The following is a 14,242-nucleotide window of genomic DNA, read 5'->3' on the forward strand; positions in this document are numbered from 1 at the left end:
CAGACAACCATTAGCCGACGAGTATAAGAATCAAAGCCATGTGTTTGAGTTAGATTGAAGTCATCACACAGGCCTGTTCTTCACTTAAAATATCCATATTTCATCAGACAATATGAGTTCAAAAATAAAGGTAAGCTGTAGGAAAATGGCACCTGAAGTTGTAACTATGACAACAGATCAGACAGAACTTGTCAAGACCCTGAAAAAGAGGGTTTTGGCTTTCAGTCTTCCTTACCAAAATTCTGTCTGAGGTGACTTCCATCTGTCTTGGTAGATATGTGGATAAAATTACCAGTTCTCTATTAGCATATGTTTTAATCCTCAGATGTTTGTTTATGCGGGAAATTAATGTGGCATGAAACTTGCAATTAGTTTTCTATACTGTTAATGACAGGTTCCCATAAAAAGCCTTGCATTGAAATATGGAAACTAATGGCATTAATAATGTATACAGATACTCAGACTCAGATCTGAAAAAAAGAAGAAAGCCAAATCAGTAGAGTTTACTGGTTAAAAGTAAAGCCATATGACAGGATCAGTAGGAATTTTGCAATTGGCTATCCATTTAGTAACTTGAGTATTAAGGAGTTATTTCTGGCCAAAGTCTTTGATATAAATTGGCCCTCCTGGTTAAATAATAAGAAGGTTACTTTTACCTGTCCATGTGTATGTTGTTATGGTGAGAACTTCGGTTTATATTCTATTGAAAAACTGCTCTGGACTTGGTTTGAAAGATAAACATATAAGTACAACCTGGTTCCTGCCCTCTAGAGGACAGGTTATAGGAGTGGTTCCTATAGGTCATTGCACATTAGACATACCTGAGAAACATTTTCACAAATAGAGATCCCAAGGACCCTCCCATCATAAATTCTTACATAGGTTGTAATTCATTAACCCCTTTTTTTTTAACATCTTTTTTGGAGTGTAATTGCTTTACAATGGTATGTTAGATTCTGCTTTATAACAAAGTGAATCAGCTATACATATACATATATCCCCATATCTTCTCCCTGTTGTGTCTCCCTCTCAGCCTCCCTATCCCACCCCTCTAGCTGGTCACAAAACACTAAGCTGATCTCCCTGTGCTACGTGGCCACTTCCCACTAGCTACTTATTTTATATTTGGTAGTGTATATATTAGTCCATGCCACTCTCTCACTTCGTCCCAGCTTACCCTTCCCCCTCCCTGTGTCCTCAAGTCCATTCTCTACATCTGCATCTTAATTCCTATCCAGCCCCTAGGTTCTTCATAACCATTTTTTTTTTTAGATTCCATATATATGTGTTAGCATATGGTATTTGTTTTTCTCTTTCTGACTTACTTCACTCTGTATGAGTTAAATTTAGACACCTGCATTTTTTAAACTTCCAATATCTGAGGTAACTAGTCAATTAACTAAAAATTGAGAATGCCCACTAAACTAGTTCCTTTTGTGTTCTTTGAATGTACTATCATCTTCATCTGAAATATTTCCCGTTTCCTCTTCAATTTTCCACAACACAGACAACTTAAAAAAAAATAAGTAAAACACCTTATTTGAAATGTCTCCATGAGACTTCTGAGTTCAAAACCTCCAATAGTCACTATTCCTGATCACTGTTCATTTTATAATGATAGAAAAACAATATACAGATAATTATTAGCTCTTTCTATATGTTTTCCTATATTATACATTTCATATAATTGGAACCACACAATACGTGGCCATTTTTGTTGGGCTTCTTTCACTGTGCATAATTCTTTAAAGATCTATCCACATTCTAGCATGAATCAGTATTTTATTCACCTTTGTATAGCTGAGAAATAGTCCACATTAGTCTGCTGCTCCTAAGGCTGCATGGAGAAATTTCCCTTTCTCTTATTTGTTTTCACAGCTCCTGGGGCTCAGCTTTGGTTTTGGACCCACCTCTGTGTGTAGGCTGCCCTCAGACATCTGTTCCCCACCCAGACAGAAGGAGGTTAAAACAGCGGCCGATGAGTGCTCTCTTGCTCACTCTGGCTAAGGAGAGGGAGGGTATGGTAGTCACAGTTGGAATGCAGGGTGTGCCTGTGACAGCAGAGGCTGGTGTGAATTTGCAACAGCCTGAGGCGCACCTTGTGTTCTCCAGGGGAAGTTGGTCCTGGATCATGGGACCCTGGCAGTGGTGTGCTGCACAGGCTCCCGGGAGGTTGTGGGTAGTGACCTGCGCTTGCACAGAGGATCCTTGGTGGATGTGGCAGCAGCGATATCAGTCCATGTCCACCTCTGGGGTCCAAGATGATAGCCACAGCTCATGTCCATCTCAGGAGCTTGCTTAGGCGGTGCTCTGTCATCTGTGGGCACATGGAGCAGGAAGCCACACTCCTCATGCACCCTGAGACAATGGTCTCTTGCCTTTCCAGCAGGTCCAGACTCTTTCCCATACTCCCTCCTGGCTAGCTGTCATGCACTAGCCGCCTCAGGCTGTCTTCACACAGCCAACCCCAGTCCTCTCCCTGAGGTCTGATCTCTGAAGCCCAAGCTTCAGCTCCCAGCCCCTTCCTGCCCTGGTGGGTGAGCAGACAAGCATATCAGGCTGGTGAGCGCTGGTCAGCACTGATCCTTTGTGCAGGATTCTCTCTGCTTTGCCCTCTGCACCCCTGTCTCTGTGCTCTCCTCTGTGGCTCTGAAGCTCCGCCCCATCCCTGCCAGTGAAGGGGCTTCCTAGTGGGTGGAAACTTTTCCTCCTTCACAGCTCCCTATCAGAGGTGCAGGTCCTGTCCCTATTCTTTTGTCTCTCTTTTTTTTTTTTCTTTTTTCTTTTGCCCTACCCAGGTACGTAGGGATTTTCTTGCCTTTTCGGAAGTTTGTGGTCTTCTGCCAGCACTCAGGAAGTGTTCTGTAGTAGTTTTTCCACATGTAGATGCATTTTTGATCTATCTGTAGGGAGGAAGATGATCTCCATTTCTTACTCCTCCACCATCTTGAAAGTCTCTCCAAGTAAATTTTGTGTGTGTTCATATGCTTTCGTATCTCATGTATGTACCTAGGAATAGAATTGCTGGGTCATATGGTAACTCGGTTTAATCTTCTGAGGAATTATCAGACTGTTTTCAAAAATGGATGCATCATTTTACAGGCCCACCAACAGTATGTTAAGGTCCCAGTTTATCCACAGCCAAGACTTCTAACTGTTCTCCTTTTGTAATAGCCATCACAGTGTATGTGAAGTTGTAATAACATTGCACTTTTGATTTATACTTCCCTGTTGGCTAATGATATTGAGCATCTTTTAATGTACTTATTTGTCATCTGTGTATCTTCATTGGAAAAATGGCTATTCAAATCCATTTTGCATTGGGTTATTTGTCTTTTTATTATTGTGCTGTGACACTTCTTTATATACTATGGATGCCAGATCCTTATCAGATATGTGATTTGCAAATATCAATTCCTGAAGTTGTCTTTTCACTCTCTTTATACTGTCTTTTGAAGAACAAAAGATTTTCAATGTGATTAACTCCAATTTATCTATTTTTTTTTCTTTGGTTGCTTTATTTTTATGTTATATATAAGAGATTACTCATACTCCAAATTCATGAAGATATATATGTATTCTTCTAAGAGTTTCATAGTTTTATCTCTTAAATGTAGCTCTTTGATTCATCTTTATTTGAACTGTGTGGGTTGTGAGAAAGGAGTCTAACTTCATTCTTTTGCACGTGGATATCCAGGTGTTGTAACATACATTTGTTAAAAAGACTATTTTTACTGTTAAATTTGATCTTAGGCTGTTTGGACTGCTATGACAGAATACCATAGACTGGGTGGCATAATAACAAGAGAAATGTATTACTCACAATGCTGGAGGCTGGGAAGTCCAAAGTTAAGGTGTAGCAGATTCAGTGTCTGGTTAGAAGCAGCTTCCTTGTTCATAGATGGACATTGTCTCCTGTAACATCATACGGTAGAAGGGGCAAGAGAGCTCTCTAGGGTCTCTTTAATAAGTGTACTGATCCCATTCATGAGGGTTCCATCCTCAGGATTTAATCACTTCCCAAAGGCCACACTGCCAAATGCCTTCAAACTGGGCATTAAGTTTCAACATATAAATTTTTTAGGAGACACAAACATACAATGGATAGTAAATTTTCTTGACAACATTGTTAAACAAAAATGTATATGTTTACTTCTGGACTTTCAATTCTATTTCATTGTTCTATATGTCTATCCTTATGCCAGTACTACATTGTTTTGATTACTATAACTTTTTAGTAAATTTTGGAATTGAGAAGTGAGAGTCCTCCAGCTTTGTTCTTTCCAAGATTGTTTAGGCTCTTCCAGGTCCCCTATACAAATTTTAGAATCAGCTTATAAATTTCTGGGAAAAAAAGGTAGCTGGGATTTTGATAGAATTGAACGGAGTCTACAAATCAATTAAGGGAATATATCATCCTAAAAGTTAAGGCTTTCAGTCCATGAATACAGAGTGTTTTTTTTTTTTTTTTCATTTATTTAGGTCTTATTCAGTTTCTTTTAGTAATGTTTTGTGTTTTTCAATGCATAAGTCTTGCATTGTTTTGTTATTGTTGTTAAATTTTTACCTAAGTGCATTATTCTTTCTGATGCTTTGATACATAGGTTTATTTTCTTAATTCTATTATTGGATTGTTCATTGCCAGTGTATAGAAAAAAAAATCTTAAGAAGGAAGATAGTCTCCTTGAAGTCTCTATCTTCAAATACAGTTGCACTCTGAGGTGCTGAGGTTTAGTACTTCAACATATGAATTTGGAGGGGACACAGCACAGCTCATAACACTACCTTTAGGTAAACCCATTTGCTGACTCATCATGGGCAGGTAGTGTGAACAAAACTTTAGTTCGCTTTTGTGCATGTTGAGTGACTAAGATTTGAGAGTTTTAGTTACTGTAGCATAACCTAGGGAATTCTGAATGACATATCTCACTCATTAACAGTATTTTATATATCAGTCTGTACAAAAGAAAAAACAGTGAGTAAAACCCACAATGTTCCTGCTCTAATGGACCATAAATTTTAGTGTGTGGGAATAAGTGATAAACAGAAAAAAAACTCAGAGTAAGTGAATGACAAGTTAAATGTTTTTATGAACTAATCTGGGAAATCAATTCATATAATTCATGTAATTTATTAATGTATATAATATTACAATAATGCAATCCATATAAATGTATTTTAAAACTAACTGAAAAAAATATTAAATAGGTATTTACATTGTTTCCTTTTGTTATAGTAAAAAATATATTTTATACATTTAGAACTTCATCCATGGCAAAGCTGAGAGACAAAGAGCTTAATTAAATTGTCCAAGGTCACACAGCTAGTAGGCAGAAAAAAATAGCCTTGTAAAAGTACCTCTGTTCCCAGAACTTGCATGTGTTTTTGGAAGTTCACCATTACATTTTTTGCTTGATTGACTCAAATTTCAATTTTAAAAAAATAGGATTTCTTTGATTCATGCCTTAAAATCTCAGAAGGTAGGTGGACTATTCTGTCCATGGGGAACAACTGTTTCCTTATACCTTGCTTGATTAAGCATATAACTGAGTCTTTTATTGCTTATCCTTCAAATATTCATTTTCTGGTGTGAGCTAAAGAACATAATGTGTGTAATCTATCTATCTATCTATATATATAGTAATAGGTGGATATTAACTTCTTAAAGTATAATTCAAAAAAACCTCAATTGAGGGGAACTTTTTTTTAATCCTGAAAAGTTAAGACATTTATAGAATTCAGCATTTTATAATTATAATTAACCTGATTTATTTTAAAATATGCAAGTTAAACCAGATATTAGCCTTTTTCTGTTTGTGTCTCTGGAATTGACTGTTTTTCTTTGCTTCTACCAAAAGATTTAATTATGGAATAGTGATAGTCCTATTAATATATGTGGATACACTTTATGAGATTAACAGGTTCCTTCTCTGTAGTATTCAATTACATGTTTTCCAAAGAAGATTTTGCTCTTACCTGAGAACATCTTGTATACGATAAATATCAGATGATAGGACAACAAACTGGCAGAATATTGATTCAAAGAAGTCAATACCATATAAAGAATAAACAGTCAATAGTATTTCATGAAAGAGATAAAAAGTAAATTAAAAGGTATCTTTTCTGGATATTTGACCTTGCATTAAGAATTCTATATAGAATATGATAGTATTACTGTAGAGGTCAAGCAACAAAAATCATAATAGACTAATACAGAAATTCCATATTGCTAACTTTGAGATTACCCCCTATACCTCCCCTCCAAAAAATAGTAAAATTTGTATTGAATTAATACAAATTGGTATTTCCTAGGGTTGAAATATTAAATCTAAGTCTGAAGAGATAGAGTAGAAGAACTTAATAAAGACCCTAATGTTTTGCTACCTGAACTAATTTGTAAATTGAAGTATAATATTTCTCTTTAAATTCGATTATCTTTTACTATTCTGGAGTAGGTTTATTTTCCTCCCAAAATTTTCTCTGTGTTTAAAAAAACTAAGCTGTGATCATCATCACCTTATCATATTTTCTACTTCTAATTTCTTCCAGCAAGTTTTCAGAGAAGTTGGTTGGCCATGGGTTCCCTCTTGCAGTATCTCTGGAACTTTCCCTTAGAAGAAATATCCATAAACATCTGAGGTCTTTGAAAAACCTGTTAGTCTAGAGGTTTTGGAGCTACATTTGAAGGCTGATTGATGACTTCTATCATTTTATTCCCCTGTCATTTTCTTGGGCATTAAAACACACACACACACATAAACACACACACACATACACACTTTTTAACATGAAGAATCTTTTCAGAAATTGACACAGTATTAGTTTGATATATATATTCACTTATATTACCTCAGATAGATTGAACCATCTAAAACAAAATTTCTTTTGATATATGAATATAAATGTATATTATACATAATCAAATGTATATTGATTATTTTGGTTGGTGTGGCTACTCCCCAGAAACAGAGACTTAGAGAAGTTCTTGAGATTTATACTGTCAAATGATCTGCAATTGTCTTAGGCAGTCAAATAAGTCAAGCCTCTGATAGGTGATACTGATAACATTGTTTAACTTCTGTGAACTCAGTTTCCTCCTATGTATTGATAATATAGTAATGATAATCTAATTACTTAAAATACATGCTATCTATTTCATAGAAATAATGTTGTGAGTTTTATCCCTTTTATCCTTCCCTGATTAAACTATCTTAGTTTGTGGAACCAGTTAGGTCTTTTGAAATCTCCAGAATCTTTCAAAATGACTATATCAAGCTCATGTGCTTCCTTTGAGTTACTAGAACCTACCACATTCTTTTATTTATTTCTAGATCTGATCTTCTCTTCCCTGTGAACCCTATCCCACAGACTAGCTGATAAAGTTATATTTCCCAATCTAAAGATATCATTCCTTCCAGTTTAAAAAGAAAATCTCTTTCAGTTCAAGTATTTACCTTCTAAATATTTAATAATATTCTAAATATTAAAACATCCCTTATCATACTTAGTTTAAATAATCTCTTATAGATGATTTAGTGCATTTAGAAAAATTATCCACCCCTGAGTTCTGTCTTCTTTGAATCCCCTTTGTGGAAGCATGGAATCTGATTATACACAGGGACTTAATATATTTTGTAGTTGTGAGAAGGGGCTTTTACAATAATGCAAAGTTTTCTGGTTCTTCACTGTTCTCTGTTGCATTTGACCAAGTGAAGGCCCTCTTTCAGAAGTGATAGCTTAGGTAACATTGCAAGGTTGCATGCTGGAACCTAATGCTGTAATACTTGGTCCACGCAGTTTCTCATGTTGCTAAGCCACTGAAGGTGTTCAGAATATGTCACCCCAAAACGTCACTTTGGCATATTGATTATTTTGAAATAACGGCACTTCAGAAACAGTAGGTATAAGAAGGACATTCTGACCCTCCTTTGTCTTTCTGAAAGCAGGAGATAAAACTCCAGTTTGAAATGTATGCTCCTTGTACCAGGAGGTAGAAGACATTCTTATCACCAGAGACAGGGAATGTGGGGCCAAGAAATCTGTACAAAGTTTGCTAAGCTAACCTTTGTCTTCCTATTTACAGTTTCCACCATTTACTACCCCAGCCCAAACCTCTTTGTTTTGTCAGTTCTTCACAAATTTATTGTTTCTTTGCCTAAAAGGTGTAAAAGCTTCCTGCTCTGGTCACTTTCCTGGATCTTCATTCTCTTGTGAAGGCTCCCATGTGTGTGTAAAGATTTGATATAATTTGTATGCTTCTTTTCCTGTTAATTTATCTTATATAAATTTAATTCTTGGAAACAGCCAAGAGACCTAAAATAGGTAGAAGAGATTTTTTTTCTCCCCTACACCACAGATACCCTGGTTCCTGGGATCAGAAAGTGAGCCTCAGACTGGCACGCACCAAAGAACATAGGAATACCTGGGGCCCAGCACTACCTAGGCAGCTGAGGAAAAGACAGGAAAAAGGCTTCAGACTTATCTATACAGGCATTTCACATCTAGAGCCCAGGTCACTGCTCCTCACCTTCTTGAAAATGATCACTAGCAGGCTTTCTCTAAGACTTGGGTGCTTTGGTCTCAGACTTCCCCTAGCCATGTGGATCTTCCTCTCCCCTTTCCCAAGAGGAAAGGGGGACATGCTCTCCTTCTTCCCTCAAGTCTCTGACCTAGAAAAAGCAGATTCTTCATATATTCCGTGTCATTTCCTGGGTCTTGTCTTTTCTGGCAGGTGTAAACTCCAAGGCCTGGATTTTGTGGCATTAAGTAGATTTCAAATTTAGTATACTTTCTCTTACTGTAAAATGCTGGCATTTATATATATATATATATATATATATATATATATATATATATATAATTTTCCTAAAAGCAGACAAGTAAGTCAGCTGCTTAGTAACCTCTTTGTTCTGGAGGAAACTTCCATCTCCTTCCTAGGGTAATAGCTCAGTCTTGGAGCATAAGGCTCTGAGAGAACATGATTTATTTGTTAAATGAAGAGGGTGAGCAACATTTACAGTCAAAGTGTTATTGTTAAGACACTAAACAAGTTTGCACATATAAAAATGATCTTGAATAATTCACTAATTTAGATTTTTGTGGATATAACTCAATGGAGGATGAATAATGTTTGAAATTATTCTTAAACCAAATAAGTATGTACATGTGTTAGTTGTGTATGATTTCTATGATGGTTTGTTTAATGGAAAAAATACAGACTGGGAAGTGTATGACCTGCTTTGCAGTTATGTATAAGGCCAAATCTCTGCTAACTCTTAATAGCTGATGATTCCATAAAACACTTTTTAAAAATGTTTTAATATGAGCTTATGTGAATAAAGTTGCTTTTCTTCCATTTGACAGTAGGTCTTTTTCCCCTTATTCCAGTCTTGCATCAGGTATGTTGCATGTAACAGGTCAACTGCATTTGGCAATGAATTGGCTGCTGTGTCAGACTTAATTGCATTTTACCTTTTACGATATGACCATGCACACACTACAGCATATTACTCTGTTCCCAAAAATTCATATCTGTCAGCAGATATCTTGGAAGGTTGGGTTACAAAGGAAATAAATAGTGAATTCTGAGTAATTGTGATGCTGGGAACAGAATAATGCATGCAGTTTGTCGACTCCATGATGATTCAGCAACTTTGTTTGTCCCCACTCATGTTCCATTAACTTTTTTTCATAAAATGATTGAAACACAGGGATATATCTTTAGCCACTGTGAAAGTAGATGGTAAAAAAGCAAAAGGATATGCTGAGTGACATTTGTCATTAGCTGGAAAGACAGCACAATATTGTAGCAAATTTTTGTAAGTGATTAAATTGATATCTTCATCCATCAACACACCATATTTCTGGAATAGATTCAATTGTATTGGTACGTGTCACAAAAAAGGGCAAACACATTTCTCTGACCTCTGAAACCGCAGGGCACAGTTGTACCATTTCAAGATGGAAAGCTTTATGGTGGTTATATGGAATGTCATCTGTCAAAACCTGTTGAGACTTGAGCAAATCATTTGATCTTGAGCTTTAATTTATTTTTCATCACTCCTCCCCTTAAGTTATTACTCTGTTCCAGTCACTTCCATGTTTAACATGGATTATTTTCATAAGAACCTTAAAATACAGGTGCATGGTGTTTTCTCATTCTGTGGACAGGAAAACTGAGGCAAGAGAACATATGTCTGCTGGCCAAGGGCATATAATAAATAGAAAAGCTGGATATAAAGTCAGGCAGTCTAACTTTCAAATTCATGTTTTTACAATCAATACTTTAACCTCAGTGATTTCTGCTTATTTCAATATTCATTTGGAGAATGGACACCAATATTTTGATAATAAGTCTTGCTAGAGTGTCAGAACAGCTCCGGTACAAAGGCAAAAAAGACTTTGTCTATTCCTGGAGGCAGGCAAATTACAGCCTTGGGGCTAAGTCTGCCCCAGTATCTGTCTTTTTAAATAAAGTTTTATTGAGACACAACCATGTCTATTTGTTTATATATTATCTGTGGCTGCTTTTATGCTACAATTGCAGAATCGAGCATTTGCAACAGAGATTGTATGGACTGCAAATACTGAAATATTTACTATCTGTCTCTTTGGAAAAATATGATGACCATTGGCAGTCTGTAGACTTTATTGGTCTCTCTTGAATAACGTGAAGGTAACTGAACACCTCATACTTTAGAATGAACAACCTGTCTCATTCTAGCTTTCAGATGCAACAGCAAGATTTCTAGCCCCGGGTGACGTAATGGGTCATCAGAAGTATCCAGCAGGCAATACATATATCACAGTGATGTTGTGGATATTAGGTAGAATACCAGGGCTAGGAGGAGATGGAGATGGGGATCTGTGAAGGTGGATTCATTCATATATTGCCACAAATCATTTAGGAGGGCCTAACTTGTGACAAATTTTTGCAATGAGCATTTAGGGCAAAGTGGTGAAGGAGAAAAATATATCTCCTGTATTCTTGTGGCTTAAAGACAATCGCTGATAAGGTCATACCTAAGCCTGAAACCATTATTGATTTTAGGTCCAACATGTTGATTTATATGTATCCAACATTTTTAAAAAATGTGTGCATATATTAAACTATTTAAAATGGAACATATTAGAAAATATACACCAACCTATTGTACCCCAAATCACTGAAATATGAAATGTAATTTCATATGTGCATTTATTAGCGATTTTAATACATATATTAAAGGAAGGAAAAATGGCTAGGGCAGTGATTCACTGATCATTAAGAACTTTGATACAATTGCATATTTTTCTTATTAATATAAATAAATTAGTTTGTCTACTAAGAAACTAAAAAAAGAAAAAAAAACAAAAGAGATCACTATAAACAAGAGTCTACCTTTCCATTATAATCCCCGACCATAGAAATAATATATATATTATATATATATATAAATAATATATAATATATTATATTATATATAATATATATAAATAATATATATATATAATCCCCTGACCATAGAAACAAATGTACTCCTTATGTATTCATTCACCTTGTGGAAGCTGTGCTAGATCCTTTCCTCCCTTCTCCACTCTGCATACCCATTCATTAGCATATTTCCCCTTATAGCTACTCTGGATTCTCCTGTGTTCCCCTGTTGTTCACCTTAATCACTGTTCCAGCTCCTTTTGCCTACTCCCCATTCTACTGTCCTACTGTTCCTGAGGCTAGGATTTCACAGAGAGTATAAATGAAACTGGAGGAGAGAGAGCACACCATGTCAGTCAAACTCAGTGAGATAGAATTATAAGATTAGTGGCTGAAAGTATGCAGTGGAGGCTATATATCCGGGCCGAAGCAAAGAATTTGATGAAGTGTCTCATGAAGTTTCACATGTAAAATTGGTTCAAATTGCTTGGAAAAAGTACACTGTCGAATGAGAACTGGCAAGGGCCTATGAGGCAGAAATGAAGAACTTCACTCTGAAGTATGTGGAGTTCACAAATATCTGGGCTTGCATAAATTGGTGGATCATGGGATTCAAAAAATGTTTAGCAATGATGTAGGAAAGGGAATGGAAATTGGGTTTATTATGTACCAAGATTTCAGATAATATAATATAGTTCCACAAATTTCTCTCCAGCTCTGGCCCTTCCCTACTAAAAATTATAATCATTATTTTCATACAGACTAATACCAAAACCATTGAAATTCATGAGGAATGTAGATAAAATTAAACCAAATCCTAGACATGGACAAAGCTGTTTTTCTCTTTTTTATCCACAAGACTGCATTAGGTACTTTTTTCTGCAAGATTTCAAGATTCTGACTGTAATACCTTACTACTTCAGGTCTTTAAATCTCCTTTTCCTCTCCGAATTGTCCCATTGCTTCATTCATTCCATATTCCTTATCACTTTTTAGTCTTTATAGACTTGATTGCCCAATCAAATTCATTCTCAGCATCTCCCTCTCGCCTCGCCAACTGGTGTCACCTGATCACTCAATTGTAGCTCACTGTATTTATTTATTTATTCTTATTTTGCCTATGCCACGTGGCTCATGGGATCTTAGTTCCCCGATTAGGGATTGAACCCCGGCGCTTGGCAGTGAGAGCATGGATTCCTAACCACTGGACCGCCAGAGAATTCCCAATTATAGCCCACTTTAAACTCAGGACTACTTCCCAAGCTCTATTTTTGCTGTCTCTGCTGATAGGAAACAGCACATAACTCTCCCTGAAGGAAGACAACAGATTCATCTGGAACCATAGTTCTCAAATGCTCGTGAATGCCTGAATTACCCGGTGAGCTTGTTCAAAAACGTATGACTGGGCTCCGTCCTACAGTTTCTGATTCAGGATTTCTGAGGTAGAGACAGAATTTGCATTTCTAACAAGTTTCCAGGTAATGCTCGTACTTCTGGTCCGGGGACCACATTGGGAGAACAGCTGCTCTAGAACTCCAGGCTCTGTTCTCTTCCCTCACCCACACTCCTTATACTTATCTGACAGAAGGAACTTGTGAACTCTGAGAATATCAGCCCCTTTCTTGAAATTCTCAGGCAGAATTAAGAACAAACTTCTTCTCGTATAAGATCTCTAATAATAAAACCAAGTTTCTAGTTTCAGTCTCTTCTCCTGGTAAAGCCTTTGGATTCCAACCACCCTATACCATATATATATTAGCTAAACCAAACTATTTTTGAATCTCCAGAGATCTCTTGCTTTTCTTCCTGTTTTCTCTGCACATACTGATTCCTTTTGTTTGCCTGATAAAATGACTCTCAAGCATGGATTTATATAGACAATGTCACCTTCCCTGCAAATCATTCTTACTTTCCCTAAAAATATCAGGCATTCATTTTCTACAGATCTTGCATTTACATATTTCAGAGTACTTGTGCAATTGCTTTCTTGCTTGTCTTTCTCTAGGAGGGGGATATATATTCCTTGAGTATGCTAAGGTGGATGGTTTAATAGTGAATACACAATCCCACAGCATCTTGCATAAAATCTGGCACATTTTTGGTTCTCTCTCTCTCTCTCTCTCTCTCTCTCTATATATATATATATATATATATATATATATATTTATTTATTTATTTATTTATTTATTTATTTATTTATATTTAAATATATGATTTAAATAAATGATTCCTCCCTTGTGACACTTCACCCTACATCTTCTCTGTGAGCCAGATCTTTCCTTTCTTTCTGATGCTTCCTCTGTACAACATAAACTAACCAATGCATTATACTAACACGAGTTATAGTAGGCAGAGGTTTTTTACCTATCCTTAAAAATCCTGTTTAGAAGTGTCTTAGCCTCACTCACTCAGTGTACAGTCAAGCTTAGAATAATAACATGGTAATACTTTTTAATAATAACAAAAACAAACTAAACATATGATGTTTATTCTATTGCCTTATTTTTATGGGTTTGTAGATATTGCTCCCAATTAATTTCTCATGAATCTTGAAAACAATTTTATCACATGAGTGCTGTTATTAGTTCCAAATTACAGATGGAGGAACAGAGAGATTAAATATGTTTTTCAATATCATACACATTGTAAATAGTAGTTGATGATTTTAGCTGAAGCAGTCTAGTTTCAGTACGCTGGATTTAAGTGTTATGCAAATATGTTCACAGACCCATGCTTGCAGATTAATATTATTTTGACATTTGCAAGATTCCTAGAACATTCATGCATTCTTGAATATAAAGTAGATTTCCCTTAAGAAATAATTTGTCC

The sequence above is a fragment of the Kogia breviceps genome, chromosome 11, assembly GCF_026419965.1.
Source record: "Kogia breviceps isolate mKogBre1 chromosome 11, mKogBre1 haplotype 1, whole genome shotgun sequence".
Taxonomy (NCBI): domain Eukaryota; kingdom Metazoa; phylum Chordata; class Mammalia; order Artiodactyla; family Physeteridae; genus Kogia; species Kogia breviceps.